The 19,014-nt window shown below is 45.5% G+C and overlaps 2 protein-coding genes across 4 annotated transcripts in view; one reads left to right on the top strand and one right to left on the bottom strand.

The window, feature by feature from the left end:
• Window positions 1–19,014, top strand: part of Dock1 (dedicator of cytokinesis 1) — a 514,664-nt gene that overhangs the window by 236,787 nt on the left and 258,863 nt on the right. The gene's annotated exons all lie outside the window — the stretch shown is intronic.
• The window catches only part of Insyn2a (inhibitory synaptic factor 2A), a 55,919-nt gene that overhangs the window by 15,577 nt on the left and 21,328 nt on the right, over window positions 1–19,014 (bottom strand). The gene's annotated exons all lie outside the window — the stretch shown is intronic.

Raw genomic sequence — 19,014 nt, 5'->3', positions numbered from 1 at the left:
GCAGGCATAACTCTGAGTTCAGGGCAGTTGATTTGAGTTCGGTGTAGCTTATTTGTTAATCAAGGGACCATACTCTGCCTCCAAATGTTGCCAAACATTTCCTATGATTCATTGAAAAAGAGTTAGAATCATACCATCACTGTGTTTGTCTTGTCCCTCTGATATACTGGGCACCTCTGGACACCCATAGCTGGCCTTTCCATCTGGGCCCCATAACCCTGCTCTGTTCTTCCCTATACATGGCAGTTCTTGTTCTTAGCTCTTTCCCCCCATCGGCAAGCCCCAAGTATACACACTGCCTCTTTGTCCCATCCTAGCCAGGGCCCTTCTCTAGCCTCTTGGGGATGCACAGGGCCATTCTCTTTTCAGTTTACTCTAGTGAGCTTGGCCCTCAGCTCGTTCTTGACCATAGCCACCATACAATGAGAAGTAAGCGCTGTACTTGAATCCACATCCTTGCTGTGACATCCTAGCAATGTCTGTCCAATGTGCTGTCACTCTGGTGGGCTGGGTTGCCCACAAAGTTCTGCTGTCTTAATGGGTATGAGTCATAGAGAGACAGTGCATCTAACAGTTTTTTGTGTTAGCCACATCCCAACTCTAGGTGCTTAAAGAAGGCTCCTGTGAACCCTAACCATTGTCTGGGGCACTCACTGGAACACTTCAAGCTTCTAGAACCTTCCTGTCCTAGACCTCACTATAACCTCTACAGGGCCTGATCAGCATCACGTCCCATCTTTGCTCAGTCACCTCCAAGCCTCAAGGGTCTCACTTGTATTAGTGCCTGGAGTCTTCCAATTAATTATTCTCTTCTCATTTTATAGAACAGAATCCAGCTACACTGCAGGCCCAGGATCTCATTATTCTTAGACCCCAGGCTTCAGATGTTCTGTGCTGCCTTGCCTCTATCCAGGGACCTGTGTTTTTCACTACATGTAATTGGCAGCTTGGGATAGTCAGTGAATCCGAAATTGACAGGACAAGGGCTTCGGGCACCAGAAAGTCACAAGAGGACCCTCCTCCAGGATGGTGGCATACTTTAGCAAGAAACTGTCCTTTCTAAGGTCTCTTGAGCAGACTACACTAATCACTTGTAAAACATGCACATTTCCATTCCAGTTAGCAAGTACCTACTAAGTCAGGTATGGTTGTGGCTATCCAGAAGCTAATTGTGATGATGCTAAGTGCTTGCCCTTATTAAGTGCTCAACAGAGGTAGAGGCATGTAGTCACCCCACAGGGAGGGTTGGATGGTCTCCTAATAGTAGTCAGGCACATTTCTGTTCTCTTGGTGGTATCTTCCATTAGCTTTCCCTGTCCAGACTTGATTATGCACCAGAACCTCTTTTGGAGAGTCCCTTCTGAATGTTTCTAACAGTTTCTTTATTAAGCTCCCTGTGGTTGTCATTTGAAGGAATCAACCAAGTCAGAGAGGGATGAACTTGGGGTAAAATGTAAAGTGTTGGCCTGTGCTTTGTGCCTAACTCACCCCAGGGCTCCTGCCGGCAGCTCCTGTCAATCAATGACTCAACCGAAATTTTAGCCAACGAAGGAGTGTTCTTCACACAGGACTTTTGACCAGGGAATCTGTTGTGCTCTGTGCTAACTGATCTTGGACCTTCCAAGCTGTAGGATTTGGCTTCACTGATCATATTAAGGCCACATTAATAACTGGGCTGCAGTATTTGAATTGGGTCTCTGCTGCAAACAGAGATGTAACAGATGTGCTTTTCCATTCAGGGACTATCCAGGCCTGACCCTACTTAGCTTCTGAGATGAGACAAGATAGGCACATTTAGAATTGTATGGCCATGGACCAGATGCCCTCTTCTTGAGGCAGGAAAACCAAGTGACAATGGACAAGATCCCCGCTTTCTCCCTCTCCCCTCAGAACCCTTTCCATAAAGCTAGTATCTGGAAGGGCTGTCTTTCTGTCTCACTCTTGCAACCCAGAAGAACACTGAAAGCTCAGACCACTACAGCAAGAGCTTCCTTGAGAACAGTAAGGCATAGATCTCTGGTGAATCAGAAGGTCACAGATGTAAGAACTTAAATTACTGACCTAAAAACAAACCAGGACAGATGTTATGATCAGATTTTTTTTGGGGGGTGGGGGTGGGGGTGGGGTGTGAGTAGGTGCTGACTTTGTAAAGTTTTCTTCTTGCTTGCTTTTAGGCACCCATGCTTTATCCTCAATTATAAGTTCATCCTCTATTCAATATCTGGTCCCACTGGCTTGTTCTGCTAATATGACTCTGACCAACACTTATGGTTGAGTTTTTTTTGTTGATGTTGTTTGTTTTTCCTTATTCTAAAGTCCTGAACAATGCATGAATCAAATGATGAGTGAGCACCACAGGAAATGGAAGGATACATTGTGAATGGTTCTGGCCTCACAAGATGAACCCCTCTGGTTTGTCCCATGTAAAGACAGTGTAGTACTCACGGTGTCCCACTGGAGTGACCTGTAAGCTTAACAATATTAGTATGAGACTTGAGAAAATAAGATCCAGCACCAGGGACAGCACTCAGGCCAAGGGGCAGGCTTTTAGGGAGCAGTTTAAAATCATTTTCTCATGTATGTGGCCGTCCCTGTCCTTCCTTCTTTCTGACCATCCCCATTAATGAGTGTGTATCTGTGCAGAGGTAAGCATGTAACTTACATGCACCATGCACATGTAGTTCCAGATAGCTCTGAATGTCAAGCCCCAGGCACTTCCTTCTGTTTGTTTAGAACAGAATCAATTGTTTGCCTGGAACAAGCAGACAAGGCTATCCGTGAGTGCCCAGGGATCTGTCTTTACTTCCCATCTCATGATCACTGGGATTATAAGAGCATGCCAATAAACCCAGCTTTTCACGTGGCTTCTGGTGACTGAACGCTCATACTTGCAAGGCAAGTACTTTAGTGACTGATCCATGTCCTTGACCCTGTGTACCCCTTTTCCTTGACTCTTGTACACCATTCCAACTCAGAACCCAAATCAGTCACTGAGAGCTTCTTTGTCTTTGCTGAGGCTCTTTTAAAACATCCTTGTGTTGGAATGGGCTTTCTGTACTTAACAATAGATGACAGTAGACTTGAGGAAATAGGATCTAGCACCAAGGACAGCACCAAAGCCCAGGGGCAATCTTTTAGGGAGTCTAAAATCTCTCTCTCTCTCTCTCTCTCTCTCTCTCTCTCTCTCTCTCTCTCTCTCTCTCTCTCTGTGTGTGTGTGTGTGTGTGTGTGTGTGTGAATGGTACAGCTAATTAGACATGATTTATAAGCTCGATAAGGATGTGAAGAATGTGAGTTCAGTGGAACCTGGAAAGGACTCAGTGTTCTATAGAAATAGGATTTAGACAAGCTTGTTCCACAGGGCACTTCTGGGGGAGACCATTTATGGGGTCACTTCTGCTTCGATATGAAACCTTATTTCTCAACAAGTTTTTACATCATTTTAAAAAGTACAGTGAATATGGTTTGCAGAACGCAGCCTTCATCTCATGGTGTCCCTGCTCAGGGAACCAGATGGATTCTTCTTTGTAGTGGCCAGAGCTCCTTGAGTTCAGTTCGGCATTCCAGCCCCGCTAGCTACGGAATGCTTTTATAGTAATTTGCTCCAGTCCTTCAGTTGTTAGTAACAGTCCCTGAATATATAAATATAAATATGTGTTTTCCTTACAAGTATATTCCCCTTTCATACATAGTAGTGTATGCTTTTTGAGAAAGCATTGGTAATGGTTCCTGTGTGGGGTTCTCCAGTGTTTCTTTTACTAGAGCTGTATTATCAAAGGAGAAGTAAGGGAGGCAGAGGGCTGAGCTGATGCAGGGATTTCTATAGCACCCCACCGTGAGGCTAAAGCAAGAAGGATGGCTGCCCATGTCAGTTGGGATATACCAAGGTGCTGTCCTGGGCTGCAGAGATTCCATAGGCCAAGGGATGGGAGTGACAGATGACCTGTATCTGTTAGAGGAGCTGGGAAAGCTAGGCGGTAGGAAGCAATGTGAGTAGTACAGCGAAAGGCCACTGTACATCCAAGCTTCTTGGGGTCTTCGACACCATGGAGGATCTGCAAGAACAAGACCCACGATTCTTGAGTAAAACAAGATGAAGCAAAAGCCGAACACTGCTGGTTTGGCTAGAAGAGCAGAAGAATTAAAAAATGGAGGAGGGGCATAGGAGCAGGAGAGGAGTCGGGAAGAGATGTGGAAGAGAAGTGGCAGGGAAGAACAGGGAGAAGGGGAGAGGAAGAGGAAGGAAGAGGAGGGAGAAGAAGGAGAGGAGGAATGAAGAAGAGCAAGGGGAGGAGGAGGTTGAAGAAGAGGGCGGGTAAAGAGGAGTAGGAGAGGGCAGGAAAGAGGAGGAGAATGAAGAGGATGGGGAAGAGGAGCAGGAGAGGAAGGCAGGGATGGGGAAGTCCAGGATGAGGTCACCCCTCCCTGTGCTTTCATGAGAAGCAGAGCCCAATAAAGTTCTAAGATCTGAAAGGAAAGACTGTCTGGGAGGGGGAAGCTGGCTTTCTGGCGCCAAACAGTAATGCTGACACTGCTGTGACTGAGATCGGTTGTTCCTGTAGCCACAGTGATGTACTTTCCCGCCTGTAAGAGCTTTTCGTTTTCGTGGTACTGAGACTCAAGCTCATGGCCTTGCACGACTGTGACAACAGCCTCAGCTCCACTGGCAGGGGATTATGCAAACATGGGGGAATGATTGGAGCTGTAGCTACCATCGAGGCAGAGATGGGTGATGGGGAGAGCTGCCAAAGCCTAGGAATTCCAAAACAGTGGGAGGTGTAGTGAGACTATTCACAGAAGTGGAAGAAGGGAGACTAGGAATAAGGGAGAGAGAAGAAAAAAGGAGGAAGAGAAGAGGAGGCCTGGAGAAATGGCTCAGACATTACAAGAACTTGCTGTTCTTGCAGAGAACCCAGGCTCCATTTCCAGCTCCCACATGGCAGTTCACAATCACTTGTTAACTCCAGTTCCAGGGGATCTAGCACCCTCTTCTGACCTCCACAGGCACCAGGCACTTTACATGGTGCACATGCATACATGCAGGCAAAACACCCATACAGGGCAAATGAAAACAAGCAGATCTGAAAAAAAAGAGGAGGAGGAGGAGGAAGAGTAGGAAGAAAAGAAGAAGAGGAAGAGAGGAAGGGAAGGGAGAGAGAGCAGGGAGATCTTAAATTCTCACCCTAAAACTCACTTGCTCCCCTGTCTTGGTGGCAACATTAGTCTTTGTGCTAAATCTGATTTGGCTCCATCTGTCTGGCGAATCCTCTCAGCACTGCCTGTGTCCTAGCCTGCAGTGTGTTATGGGTCCCCCCCCCCCCCCCCCCGCCCAATTCTGCATAGTACAGGGGACATCAAGTGACCTTGGAGCTTATTCACTGTCTTTTAAATGGCATATTAATTTTCAACAAGGTCACATTTCTAGCACTAAACAAAAGCATTCGGGATGATAGGAACGTTGGGGGTGACCCTCCAAGTGTGGTTTTTCAAAACACTAGTTACATAGAGTGTTGGCACTGTCGTGCCAAATTAACACAAAGGCTGTGTCCTAGTCCTGTGGGTATGGCCCTCAGCCAGGCATGGCATTTCCTGAAGAAAAACAAAAACGCAAGGACCATCTTTACTCTCTGTGATAATTTATTTTCTTATCTAATTTATCCTCTTAATTTTGATCTCTCTTTTTAATTTGGGCTTTTTCTCACCTGGTGCCAATTTTTTTTTCTTTTTCTTCTGCATCCCTGCCCAGCTGTCCCTTCTTGATAGCTAAGCCATAGTTTGTGTCAGCATCTTAATGGGCTTTTCCACATAACAGTCTCAAAGTGACATTAATTAGAGGCACAGGATACCTCTGCTAGTGTTAAGAAATTAAATTTCCAAAGTAGTCAGAGTTAGCTGTTGTGGGGGAACCTCACAGATCTCGAAGCTTTCCGAGAAGCAGACCTAGCTTGTTTCTGCATCTGAAACCTCACTAGGAATTTGCTAGATCATGTACTGGAAGTGTACCTAAGTTTATATATCAGCTCTTCCGTTGCTAAAGTGAATTTAGACTTTCCCAATATATCCATAGAAACATCTACATCTGTTGTAAGCATTGGAGCCTACATAGATGTGAACTACTATATGCCAAGATTTAGGGAGTATCTGACTAAAGCTTCGTGGTGTGTCTGCGTGGTGGTGGTGAACATGTATGTGTGAATATGTGGAGACCAGATGTTAACATGAGGTGTCTTCTCCATTACTTCCAACCTTATTTTTGTGAGACAGGGTTGCTCACTGAATCTATAGCTCACTGATGAACTAGCCTGACTGGCTGAGAGCAGGGGTTCCCCTTTCTCAGGATTCCTGCCCTTCAGCATGGGTGTGACAGATGCAAACTGCAGTGCCCAACTCACAGCTTCATGCGTGCACACCAAGCACTTTGCCCGTTGCGTTAAGCTTCTTACGAAGAATATCAAGTTGGCTTTCATGCCAACTTCAAGGTCACCCATTGGTTCATCAAAAGCAGGGTGGGCCCTCTTAGCTTATGGCCCAGCGAGGCTCCTGTCCCCAGTAGCTGCCTCTCAGTTGAGTCAGGCTCAGGCATAGCAGCTGTGTGATCCTTGCTGGGCCTGGGTCTCTAATCAGACAAAGTAGGTTGTTAAGGATGAACGTTGAATCACAGTCATCTCCAAGGTGGGCGGAACTGTTTGAGGCACTCATTCATGCCCCCGTGATGTGTAAGTGAGGTTAACACTGCCACCTATGCAGTTTCCTGTCTGGCGTCCTCTTAGAGCTCTGGAGGACCGACCACCTAGCAGCTGCCCTTCTCGAGCCCTGGCTTGCTGGCTCTCATCTGTTCTCTATTTGCCTTTGTGCCAGGACTTCCGGCATGCATTTTCAACATGGTGGTGGCATCCATCCTTGTTTGCCCAGCTGATGTCTAGCATGCAGGTCCCATGAGAGGTGGCAGTTAAAGCCTGTTTGGAAGCTTGGGATGAATGAGCAAGTAGAAATGTGAATGAGCCAAGAAATGACTGTCTAAGGGGATCATTGAGAGTGAGTTTGATCTGTTCCAGTCAAATTTACCTGGCCTTTGAATAAAACTCTAGAAAACCCCTTGATGTTTTATGGGCATGGTGTAGCGGTTTGTCTGTTAGTTACCCCAATGCAGTCACTGAACTGCGTGCATTTAGAGAACTGCAGCTGTTACCGGCTCTTCCATGATTAGTTTCCTACGGTCTGGTGTGAATAGCAAGGCCAGTCCAACTAAACATAAACCTAGATTCCCCACCTTTATCTAGATCATCTGGTGGGGGTGAGGGAGTGCTCGCACTGAGACCAAATTCCTTTTTCAGATACTCATGAATTTCCCCTGGACACAGACACATGAATTCCTGATTTCGAGTATGTGTTGTGCGCACACACATATGCACATATATAGCCCGGTGGTCAACACTACATACCCACCTCTTATTGGTGTCCCTCAGCAGTTCAGCTACACTGGCATGCAAACCAGCTCCAGGGAACCACCTGTCTCGCCCACCCACCCCCACATGTTGAGCTTACAGATGTACAGTTGTCCCATGTCTCACCGTTCTGTGGGTGCTGAGGACTCTACCTCAGGACCCTGTGTTTGTGCAGCTAACACCTTCCCAATGGAACATGGTGTGTTCGGTAGCATTCTGGGGCTCAGTTCCTTATTCTTGGAGTGTTGGGGGCCCAAGCTGGAAGTTTCAACCTGAATAATGCAGAAATGCTGCATTGGAACATATCCCTAAGAAGTTGAGTTGCGTCTCTCTGTCCATCCTATTGGTCTTAACCTTACTTAGGTGAAATTCTTAAAAGAAAACAAAAAGGTAATTTCTCTCAAACCGAGAATTGAGATGGCAACCCTTAAGATGCCACCCTACATGCCAACCATGTGCCCTCTTGCTCAATTCCAAGATGGTGCCTGATAGTCCTGGTTATTTCTATTTTGTGTTCTAATTATTGACTTTAAGAACTCTGCAGCACAGGATCCCAGCATGCTTGCCTGCAGAGAGTCCATCCAGTACTTGCTGTGTCTTTATGTCCTGCATGACCCTTGGTGGGTGTTGGTTTTAACTGCTTGGGCAGTGAGAATCTACAAGGCCCATTTTTCAAGTTGAAGGATGTGCTTGTATGTTACGGAAGCAGATTTTCATGCTTCTGAAAAATGGCATCCTCCCATGGCCAGTCTCCAGGATTCTTGCTAACCACCCCCTTTCCAGGCAGCCCTGCACACCCTCCAAAAAGTTCTAGTGATCTGCGACTCTCCATAGACCACTGCACAGTGGGGTAGGGATACAGGGTTACTTTCTCCTGTGCACCACTTGAGACCACTTTGCTGGCCAGGACCCTGTCTTCTGTTCTTCTTCCCTATGTCCTCCTCTAATGAGAAGAATCTGGGCATAGCCTCTTTGCCTTCTTCCTGATGAATAGAAAGCGAACACCTGCTTCCTTTCCCATATTCAATTTCACCAAACCAGTCCTCAGAAGAGTCCATTAATGCTGCTTGGCCTTTTCTGTCTTCCTACACCAGAACGTAGGCAAGGTTCTGGTGAACTTGCAGTGTGCGGTATATGTCAGTAATATAGTGGATGACGAAGAAGTATGCTTTGAACAATGACTGGATGAATGGATGCATGAGCAAATGGAGAATATCTATACATATTCTTTTTGGGTCCAGGCACAAAATACCTTTTTGCTCCTGGAAAGGAAAATAAACTTGCCAATCTGGTGATGTTTCCAGCTGGGGAAGGAATGCCTGTCTATAGACTATTAGCATCATCCCCTTTTAAATTTTTCCGAACAAGTGGGGATAAAGGTCAATCATTTTCTGCTCCCTACACTCAGTTATGAAGATAAATGGCTCAGCCTTACATCTTAAGCTGCCCTCTTCACAGGCCTGTGAAAGGTCACTCATTTAGCCCATAGGCTATCTAGGTAAAACACCCCTCTCTGAGAAATACCCCAATGAACTCCATGCCTTTTTGTAGACTGTTACTGGCTTAGCATCTCCCCAAATGTGGTGACCCTATCATTGTGGGGAGGTTCTGTGTGGATTTTCAAGTTATATAAATGTACAAAGCTTGCATTTTCTTTAATGTATTTATTCAATGGAGGAGATGCCCAGTTGTAAAATAATGACAATCATGATACAAACAAGCCATTTGCCCCAGAAGGAATTAGAAATATCTATTAATAAGAAGAAAGATGGCTTTTTAGGGCTGAGCAGAGGCAAGCTTGATTAATTTGTGTTCCGGGAGGAGAGTTAATGCTTAAGCTATAGTTTATTGAAAATTAATGAAAATGAATTTTTGGTGGTACTAGCTACACAAAGGGAATAAAAATAAGGATGTGAGTTTATGGTACTAAGATGGATTTTCCTTCTGGCTGCCATTTCTCTCCACTTGAGCCCTATCAGTCAAACATGCTGTAATGTATGGAGGTTTCAGTTTGAAAGTGTGACTATGCATATTCAGGTCTTGATGATAAATACCCACAAGGGCTTTTATCTTTTATTTATAGATTCTTTTGATGTATTTAGATTAGCTTAGTTAACAATTTGAAGTGAGGCCCTTTGCTTCCTGACGCTTGTGTACCTTTTCAAAGCTGACTTGCATTTATTTGAGAAACAAATGTACCTGAATTCTCCTTGATAAAGATTAAAATCTTCTTATCAGAGGCAGGAGAGATGGCTTAGTGGTTATGAACACTCATTGCACTTGCAAGGGACCTGGGTTCAATTTCCAGCATCCACATGGCGGCTCACAACTATCTGTAACTCCAGTTCCAGGGAATCTGACACTCTCTTTGATGGATACTGCATATTCCTTGAACACTGCATGGTCATGGTGTGCAGACATGTAGGCAAAGCACTCATGTACATAAGATAGAAAGAAGATCTTTGTCTTAGAGTTTCTATTGCTGTGAAGAGACAACATGACCATAGCAACTCTTATAAGAGAAAACATTTAATTTGGGTGGCTTACAGTTCAGAGGTTCAGTCCATTATCATCATGGTGGGGAGCAAGGCAGCATGCAGGTAGATGTGGTGCTGAAGGAGTAGCTAAGAGTCCTACATCTTGCAGGCAACAGGGAATGGTCTGTCTCACTAGGAGTAGCTTGAGCATAGGAGATCTCAAAGCCCACTCCCACAGTGACACACTTCCTCCAATCAGGCAACACTTCTTAATAGTGTCACTCCATGTGGGGGCCATTTTCTTCCAAACCACCACAATCTTGAACAAATTTCTGTATTATGTGAGATGATTTGTAGAAGTCCTTACTGTCCAATTTGAGACTTATCTGGGGACACAATCTATTGTATAACTGATGAGATGGTGACCTAAAAAGTTGTACTCCAGCCAGAAGGGTGGTGCACATGGCTTTAATCAGAGCTCTCCAGAGGCCAAGGCAGTTGGCTCTCTATCTGCCTGGTCTATCAAGCAAGGCCAACTAAACTATATGACAAGACTCTGTGTCAAATCAATAAATCAATCAATCAATAAATAAATAAATAACCCTTTTTTTAATATCTATCAAGCAAGGCCAACTAAGCTATACGACAAGACTCTGTGTCAAATAAATAAATAAATAAATAAATAAATATCCTTTTTTAAAAAAAAAAAAATTCCATTGGTAGTTGAAATGTGCCTACTCTGGCAGCATCCTTCCCCAGGTTCCTCATCCCCAGTACTGTTTCTCTCTGGGCTTTGGAATAATGCGGAGTTTATTTTATACTGTATCAGAGCCTTCTGCCTTGGTGGTCCACCTGCTTCTGTTTGTTGATTTTATGCTGCCTTGAAAAGTTTGTTTTGATTTATTGTTCACGCATTACTCTAATTTGAATGAATTTGAGGAAGTAAGAGCCTGGCTGTTGGGTGACCCCCTCATCTGATGAGCTCTTTACCTCGGGCAGCACAAGCTTCGTTGTTGCCCAGGTCCCTGGATTTAGAGATAAATGGCCTTGATTTTTCTGCAATGATCACACCAAGGGAACTCCTCTTAGTCAAGATGGATCCTTAAAAGTATACATTAGTTGGGGAATGGTGGCCTGTGCTGCCTCTAGCACTGGGAGGCTTGCTTTCCCTGGAGGTTGAATTTCAATTCTGTGTGAGCCAAGGGAGTGGGGACAGGAGGGAAGCCCCTTCAATCAGAGCAGAACCTAGGCCTAGCCTGAGCTACGCTCCTCTTTCCCTGGGCAGACCTGCTGCGTCCCCATTTTTAGGGAATTGCCAAGTCTCACACAACCTACTGGTGAACTCAGGCACGCCCTCCCTCTTGACCTTAGAGAGCCTGTGAAGCACATCAAGCTTCAGTCCTCTGATGGAGGTTCTTTTACCTTGGATCATTCTGTGGAGGCTCAGAAAGGCCGTGCACATTGCGGGTTGCTTCACTTAGGTGCACTTGATGTGCTGAACTCAGAGGGGCTCTGGGGGAGGGGGTGTGTGAGAATGGGGGTGGGGGGAGGGCTCTCACTCCCATGCCACTCTAGAGGGCAGAGCAAAATTTTTGCATTGCGTAGCAGACATTGCATGGGGTTTGAAAAAAAAAAAGTATTTGAAAACCAGAACTCACATTTCTTCTTCCTTTTTTTAATCTGAATTCTGGAACACAAATCCATAAATTTCATAAATGTTCATGTCATGCCTTGAATTGCTCATTTTATCTGCAAACGGGGTTTCAGAGTCGCCTAGTGGCTCAGTGGTGAGGTTTCTATTCACTGGCCAACTTGAAAGGCTGAGGAGGTATTTGAAAGCTATTTTGGCATTCTGCTCAGGAAGATTATTTAAATTCCATTTTCAGGTGTGTATGATATCTACACGAAGCCCAAAGCAAGAATGAGAAATGTGTTTTATACACTTACAAATATATTTAGCTTTATTTTTATTTTTTATTTTTGTATTAGGGAGGGAAAGACTTATCGTTTCCAAGAACTTCAGACCAGTATTTACAAAGCTATCTAAACATAAGCCTTAAAGAAGGCTCACCACGACCCTGCAAGTTAAATGAAAACACATACTAGGAGGGCTCTGGCATGCACTTTCACTTCAAAAGTCACAAAAATAATAAATAGACTTGAATGTGGGATGTGACTATTTTATCACAAATCTATAAAAGCTACGTGTTGTAAGAGAAAAACAATACTCTTCCTAAAGTCTGCTCATGGAATGCTGCCTTCACGGACAGCATTGGTAGTCATGGGAGAGAAGAGGCCTTGGGAGAGTGTGGCAAAAGAATGCTAAGGGGCATTAGGGTGGGTTTGTTCTCCATGTATGCATGTCATGTGTGCATACCCATGTGGGCTTTTCCTCGGCACATTTTTATGAGAATTTTCAGATGGCTGTTCAAGTTCTGCTGCTTCCAGATATTTCTGCAGAACATGTTCTTAGGGCAGAAAGAAGCCTTCTTTCAGGTTGGGTGGGGGGGGAGTACGTCAGAAAGTCAAAGCTACGAGATCTGAAAAGGACTCCAAGTTCCCTGACTCCATCCCAACTCCATATGGCTCTCAGTGAGTGCAGTGTTTCTCTCAGAAGGGAAGTTCAAAGCACAGCACCTCTATTCTGCAATCCTCAGCCCCTCCTCATCCTCCAGAATAATCTAACCAGTCTGACAGTCAGAGGAGACATCCCACATGTTCTAGCCAGCATGCCTTGACCTCCCGGCGGCTTGGACAAAGGAACTGACTTTAGAGGAAGGCAGGGGCTGTCTGCAGACAACCACAGGGTATGAGATGGAAACAGAGCCTTGCTTTGTAGCCTACCGTGGCCTTAGTAGGCCTCTTGCCTCAACCTTCCAAGTGCTGAGATTACAAGTGTGAGCCACCACACCTATCTTCCAAGTTTCATTTAATTTCCAAATCCCCTGGGCAGGCAGGTATGCAGGCTGCAAGGCCTTTAGAGGTCTTGGTTACAAAGGAACAGTCAGAGGTCCTGCTGGTTGGAGACCCCTGCTGAAGTAGAAGGGGAGGCCATGTGAGTGTGCATTTCTTAGCTGGGGACCTGCTGATCTCAGGGCCCTAGTCACTGTGCTTTTTCTGCCCTGCCAAAACTCATTTTCTGAGGAAGGAAAAAGCAAGTGCAATGGAGGCTGACCTCCCTCGGTGCTGGCTGTACCACTTTAAAATGTTTGGGTTACAGTAACTGCAGAGAGCCACCGAGACAGATCCATCAAGAACATTAGAAAATGGAGCGCTGACATTCCCATTCACTGCAAATAAAGTACATGAAGGAACAGGAAAGCATTTGGCAGAATGAAGGACCTTCCTGCCTCTGATCTGGCATTTAGCACAGCCTTCTCTCGATGCTCACAGTGCCCTGTGGAACATCTTGCCATAGCTGAGGAGGACACCCTTCAGACTTGCAGAATCCACAAGAGTTAAGTCTCAGGACCAAGGGCGCCCGAGCACACTGTTGACCGCTGTCGACTCCACCCCTCTCCACTCTGCCTGGGACCTTTCCCAGCTAACTAGGTTCAAGACCTTAATCTTAAGGCAGGAATACCTCATCATCCCAGGGTGTATTACCAGGGCAGGAATGGGATCACCTGACTGGACCCAGCTTTGCCTGGGCTCCAGAAGGGGGAACCTGGAAGTCCAGGTCAGATGTGATGGAAAAGTTTTATGATTCCCAGGTCTCCGCTACAGCTGCCATGAAGGTGTATATCCCACACTGACCCTCTTGTTCTGTAACTTGGATGAAGTAAACTAGCCCCTTCTGTTTTTTCCATTATTGTGACACAGTATTTATTCCATTTGGACCTGGGTAATTAGAGAAAATTCCACCAAGGGATTTCTCATATCCTCACAGGTTCTGAAATGCCTGATTGTGAGTATGCCGTCAATATGAGAACAAGAAAAGGAGCCTGTCTATCAGTTCTATCTATCTGGCATCAACATGTCAGTGAAAACAGATGGCTTTTTATTCCCATAGGGAATAAAAACAGGTGGGACACCCTTTTCATGGCTACAAAGGATGCTGCCATACAATTTACAATTTTGTGTTACATGCACACACACAGTTTCAAAGTTAGCTGTGGGGGGCAGTGGCGGTTCATACATGCTGGAGAAAAGTAAGACACATACATAAACAAACTGAATGTTAGTTAATAATGTACTCGTTAAAGGCTGTGCCTGAATTCAGTCTGATCACTGCCTAACTCAGTGTCCACCATGAACGAGATGCTTAGTAGAAGCTCTCTGAGTATGTGAATGAGTACACGTCTTCCTGTCTGGCAGTCACAAATGAACTCTCTGTACCTGAATGTTAGCCTCCATTTCAACTGAGCTGATGTAGTCTCAACACTTAACCACCTAATAGTCAACACACTGTGGTCTCTGGTCTAACTATGTCTGTGTAAATGTTTGTAGCAACATAACCGTGTAGATGGCCTGTGGCTGTTTTTAGGATAAAGAGAGAGAGAGGTCATCTGGATATGGATCATATGGATCCCAAAGCTGATAATCTGCTCCCCCCCCCCAAGAAAAAAACAAAGCCACTGGCTAACTCTTGTCCCATTGGAAGGGATTCTGAGGTATTCCAGCGACACAGGGCCTGGACCCGGGTCTTCATCTCTCACTCACTTCTCTGCACAGGACTTCCTTACTTGGTGACTACCCCCATTTTTATGTTGATTAACAGGACAGGTGGCTTTGAGGGAACATAAATATAGGCCACTGGACGGTGTGAGCTAACTGTTACTTATTTCTGTCTCCCAAGTCTTGAAAGCATGGTAATGCTGCTCTCAACAAGCCCCTGAACTTGAAGGCATTCCCATGAATGGATTTTTATATGAGTGTGTGTGTGTGTTTCATTTTTAAACAACAACAAAAAAATATTATTAGTTAAACCACTGGGCCTCAGGCCACCAAGAAGCCACCTGTTGCCTCACTAAAGGATACCCCACTAACAGGGAACTGTCCCTCTGACTAGGTGTTCGAACTTAGAACCTTTCCTCAAGCTCTCAGACACCTTAGCTTGCCTTCTTTTAAGCTGCGGTCTCACATATTTTCTGACTCAGTTTAGTCACAAAGGTCCAACACGTCATGCTTGCTTTTTTCTGTTAGCTATGTTTTGAGGTCTGGCATGTCCTGGATGCCCTTCACTTCCCAAACCTGAAGGGAGATGCTCCCAGGGGCCTGGCCAGTGAAGAAGCTGTCAGTCTAGAGAATGGCTGCTCTTGGCCTTATGTTTAACATCCTTGAAGCGAACTTCTCTCACAGGTTTCTGGTCGTCTCTGACAGGGAAAGCTTCATTGGGCTGTTAGGAGTCAGTGAATATATTACTTCTCTAAAACATTGGGTTCTCGCGTGGGTTGTGACTCCTTTGGGGGTTAATGACCCTTTTACAGGGGTCGCATATCAGATATCCTGCATATCAGATATTTACCTTACGATTCATAGCAGTAGCAACATTACAGTTAGGAAGTAGCAGTGAAAATAATATTATGGATGGGGGGCACCACCAGACAAGGAACTGATTGCAGCATTAGGAAAGTTGAAAACCACTACTCTAGAGTGTCTGGAATGGGTAAGCTTACAGCCAGGAAGAGCTGTCTTTCCCCACAGGGTGCTGCTGGGGCTGCAATGCACTAAGCGGTGAGGCCCTTCCAGATAGCCGGTCAGTGGCTCTCCAGCTCAGGAAGCCCATGGTGGCTACAGGGAGTTCCCACTGTTCCAAGAACTGGTTGGGTTTTTAATTCTAAATCCCGCTTGCCCTGCTCTCAACCTTTAACAAATACATCAGTCATGCAGGTAGCCTGTGTGACCCAGCACTTCCTGAGAAGAGACCAGAATAATACTGAGAACACTGAAATAGTCAGGGTAATTCTTGGCATTCATGCCAGCCGGGCGAGCAAATGCCGCCTGTGCTGCATAAAGCAGGGTGATTTGAGTGAATTGCCCGAACGTTTTACAGGGAACTAAAAAGCACGACTATGAGGAAAGTTTTGCACAACCCACTTCTTTATAGGAGGCATCCTCTGAAATGCTGTCCATAGGCCCCATCCTTTTATCCTGTACCACTGTGTACTCTTATAGGCAGGGGCTTCCTAGAAACCACACTTCAGCCTCCACCACTCCTACGTGATGAAGATTCAACTGAAACTCAGTTGCCTATGAGACCTTTCTCTGCTCAAGCCTTTCAGGCACATATACGAGCAAACGGGATTAATGGAAGAGTCTCTTAGGAAGAATAACTTGGAAGGGACTGAAAGCCACTGCCTGGTGATGCACATATCCCTCCATAGATAAAGAGCCACCAGGAAGAGCTTGTCTGATATCCTGGATAATGAAAAGCCCCATCAAAGATATTATACATTAAGTACAGTCCAAGGTACGTAGAGGCTGCTGCTCAGACTCAAAGGTCATCACTTCCCCCTCACACTGCCTAGACATTAATACAAGAGAAGATTCCATGACCCTCAAAGGCCCAGTTCTAGCGCAGAGAACATGATGGAAATGTGGGCATAAGGTGTGTCACATAGATGCAGCCATGGCCCCGCTGGGCCCACCTCATTAGGGGATCCTCCTTAATTCTGGCGACTGCTTATCCAGAGCCACTCTGTCCTTTACTGGGCATGAAAAGCACGTGGAAGGCTTGACCCGAACCCACTGCTTCCGAAGCATCCCTCACAGTCAGTGACTCATAGGTTTGAGACTATTTTCTAAGGACAACTTCGGGTTTTAGCTTGATGGGTCCTTCAAGTCTTTGTCATGTCACAGAAAATGAATATGCAATGATACACATGTATTGATGGCAAGATGGCTTGGTGGACAAAGGCACCTGCCACCGAGCCCAGTGACCTAAGTTCCATCCCCATGATCCATGTGGTGTAAAGAGAGAACTGATCTCTTCAGGTTATCCTTTGTGCCCCCAAACTCCCAAACACACACACACACACACACACACACACACACACACACAGAGAGAGAGAGAGAGAGAGAGAGAGAGAGAGAGAGAGAGAGAGAGAGAGAGAGAGAAATAAAATATAATTTTTAACATATTAAAATTAGTCAGTATAAAGTAGAATGCATTTTCTGTTGTTTTAACTTGAGATACAACCCAAATAGTCCCATCTCCAGCCTCCATGAAGAACATAAATCCTGAGAACCCCTTCCTCCCTCAGGACCACAGGGGAAACATTCAGGACTTGCCTTGGGTGATTAGAGGGGTCGAGATTTTCAGGATGTAGGAGCTGATGCAATTGCCCGGCAATGCAATATTTATACAAGGGAAATGGGCAGACACTCTCCCTCCCCAGAGTCATTACAGGTGTCACAGTGTGGAACTGGCTATGGCTGGCCCTCTAACTGCTGGAGACTCCTTGGGATAAAGCAGGTGGAAAGTGTATTAGTCAGATTAATGATTCTGAATGTAGAGTGGGAAGAGCCACCACCAAAGTAGCCTTAGATTTTGAAACTAATTGATCTGAATCAATTAGTTTCTAATTTCTAATTCTAATTTGAAACTAATGTATCCAGAGGGTTGGTTCCCTGAGATTCATGGAAATGATTGTTCTAGAACCAGATGTGAGAGGCTACCCACACTATAGACCTGCCTTGACACCCTGAGCTTATTCTGTATGGACAATGACCTAAGTAGAGGTTTGTTTTAAGGGCCAGGGAAGGGACCACAATTCCTGGCCTTGATTTGAGGTGTCAAGTCTTAAGATGGCTAGGGCATTGTGCATACTTTGGGATACTGGAGTGAAGGGCCTTTTGTGACAGGAGACCCCTTTCTCTGTCTTCTGTTTGACACTACCAAGCTCTTAAACCCTGGCCAGTGTGAGCAAGGAGTGAATGGTCAGTGTAACTAACTGCAACTGACTTGAATTTAGGGGTTTCATTAGGCTCAGGTGGCTAGCAGCCACCATACTCAAAAGAGAATCCCCAGGATTCCCAGGGCAATGTTGAGCGGCACCGTTTGTGCTCAGCATATGGGGATGCATTCATTACACTCGACTGAGACATAGGGCCCAAATGTTCCCCAGACTCTTTTCCTCCTACCCAAAACCAATAATCCGATAAAAGACCAACACGCAGACACTGGCAGATATTATCCAGTTCAGAATCTGTCAGTGGGATGAGTACACCTGAGAGTCACGTTTGTAACTCTCACTCTCCACTGCAGGATGAGCAAATACCCCAATTTCTAGGTGGAGAGATGAGTTACAGAGAGGTGTTATCCTTGTCCAAGTCACTAGAGCCAGAACTCCCATCCAGACATACCTTACTGGACTTGAACCCACTTGGCTAGGAAGCTAGAAGACCCCCACTGAAGCAAAGGTCCATGCTTGTTCTAATAGCACAAGGAAGTGCCTAGCTATATGCATGGTTTTCCCTTTCTAGGGTGCTCTTCGATGTTTCTATTTGAGTGTGACTCCCAGTGGGTACACACATTACCATATTATGTACATCTGGCTTCACACCACTTGATGAGGTTTGTTTTCCACCTGGTGTTAGTGACATCCTTTTATGTTGCTGTCTGGCTCCAGCGACTACCAGTTATATCAAAGTTGGTTCCTGTCTGTCTGTCTGTCTGTCTGTCTGTCTGTCTCTCTCTCTCTGGTGACCTGCTAATGCCTAAGTTCATCTCCCTAAGTGTGTGACATCTGAATGTGTATGGATTCAAGAACAAATGACTGAAATGGTTGAAAATGGAGATGGCATCTCAGCATTGAATGAGCGAGCTTTCTGCAACTACGTGGTTTTAGATTGACTACTAGCATCCCATCAGGTTGCATTACATAAGGCTGGTCATTCTTTTTGTTTCAAAGCAACTGGAATCATTGTTGGTCAGAGGCAGGGTTGGTACTAAGTAGTTTTCTTTTGTAGACAAGCCACTTGCTCAAAGTTGGAATGGCCAAAGTCAAGGGTAGGACAAACACCAAGTACCTTGCCACTGAAGCCAGTGCATTGGCTTCACCTCTTGCCCTGGAAGGCAGAGGCTGTTTCTTCTCCACTGCTTGCAATAAGCAGCCTCTGCCCAGTTCCACCACAGTCATCCTCTACAG

The sequence above is a fragment of the Peromyscus leucopus genome, chromosome 1, assembly GCF_004664715.2.
Source record: "Peromyscus leucopus breed LL Stock chromosome 1, UCI_PerLeu_2.1, whole genome shotgun sequence".
Classification (NCBI taxonomy): domain Eukaryota; kingdom Metazoa; phylum Chordata; class Mammalia; order Rodentia; family Cricetidae; genus Peromyscus; species Peromyscus leucopus.
Note: the sequence above shows the minus strand (reverse complement) of the source record. Positions and strands in the feature narration are given on the sequence as shown.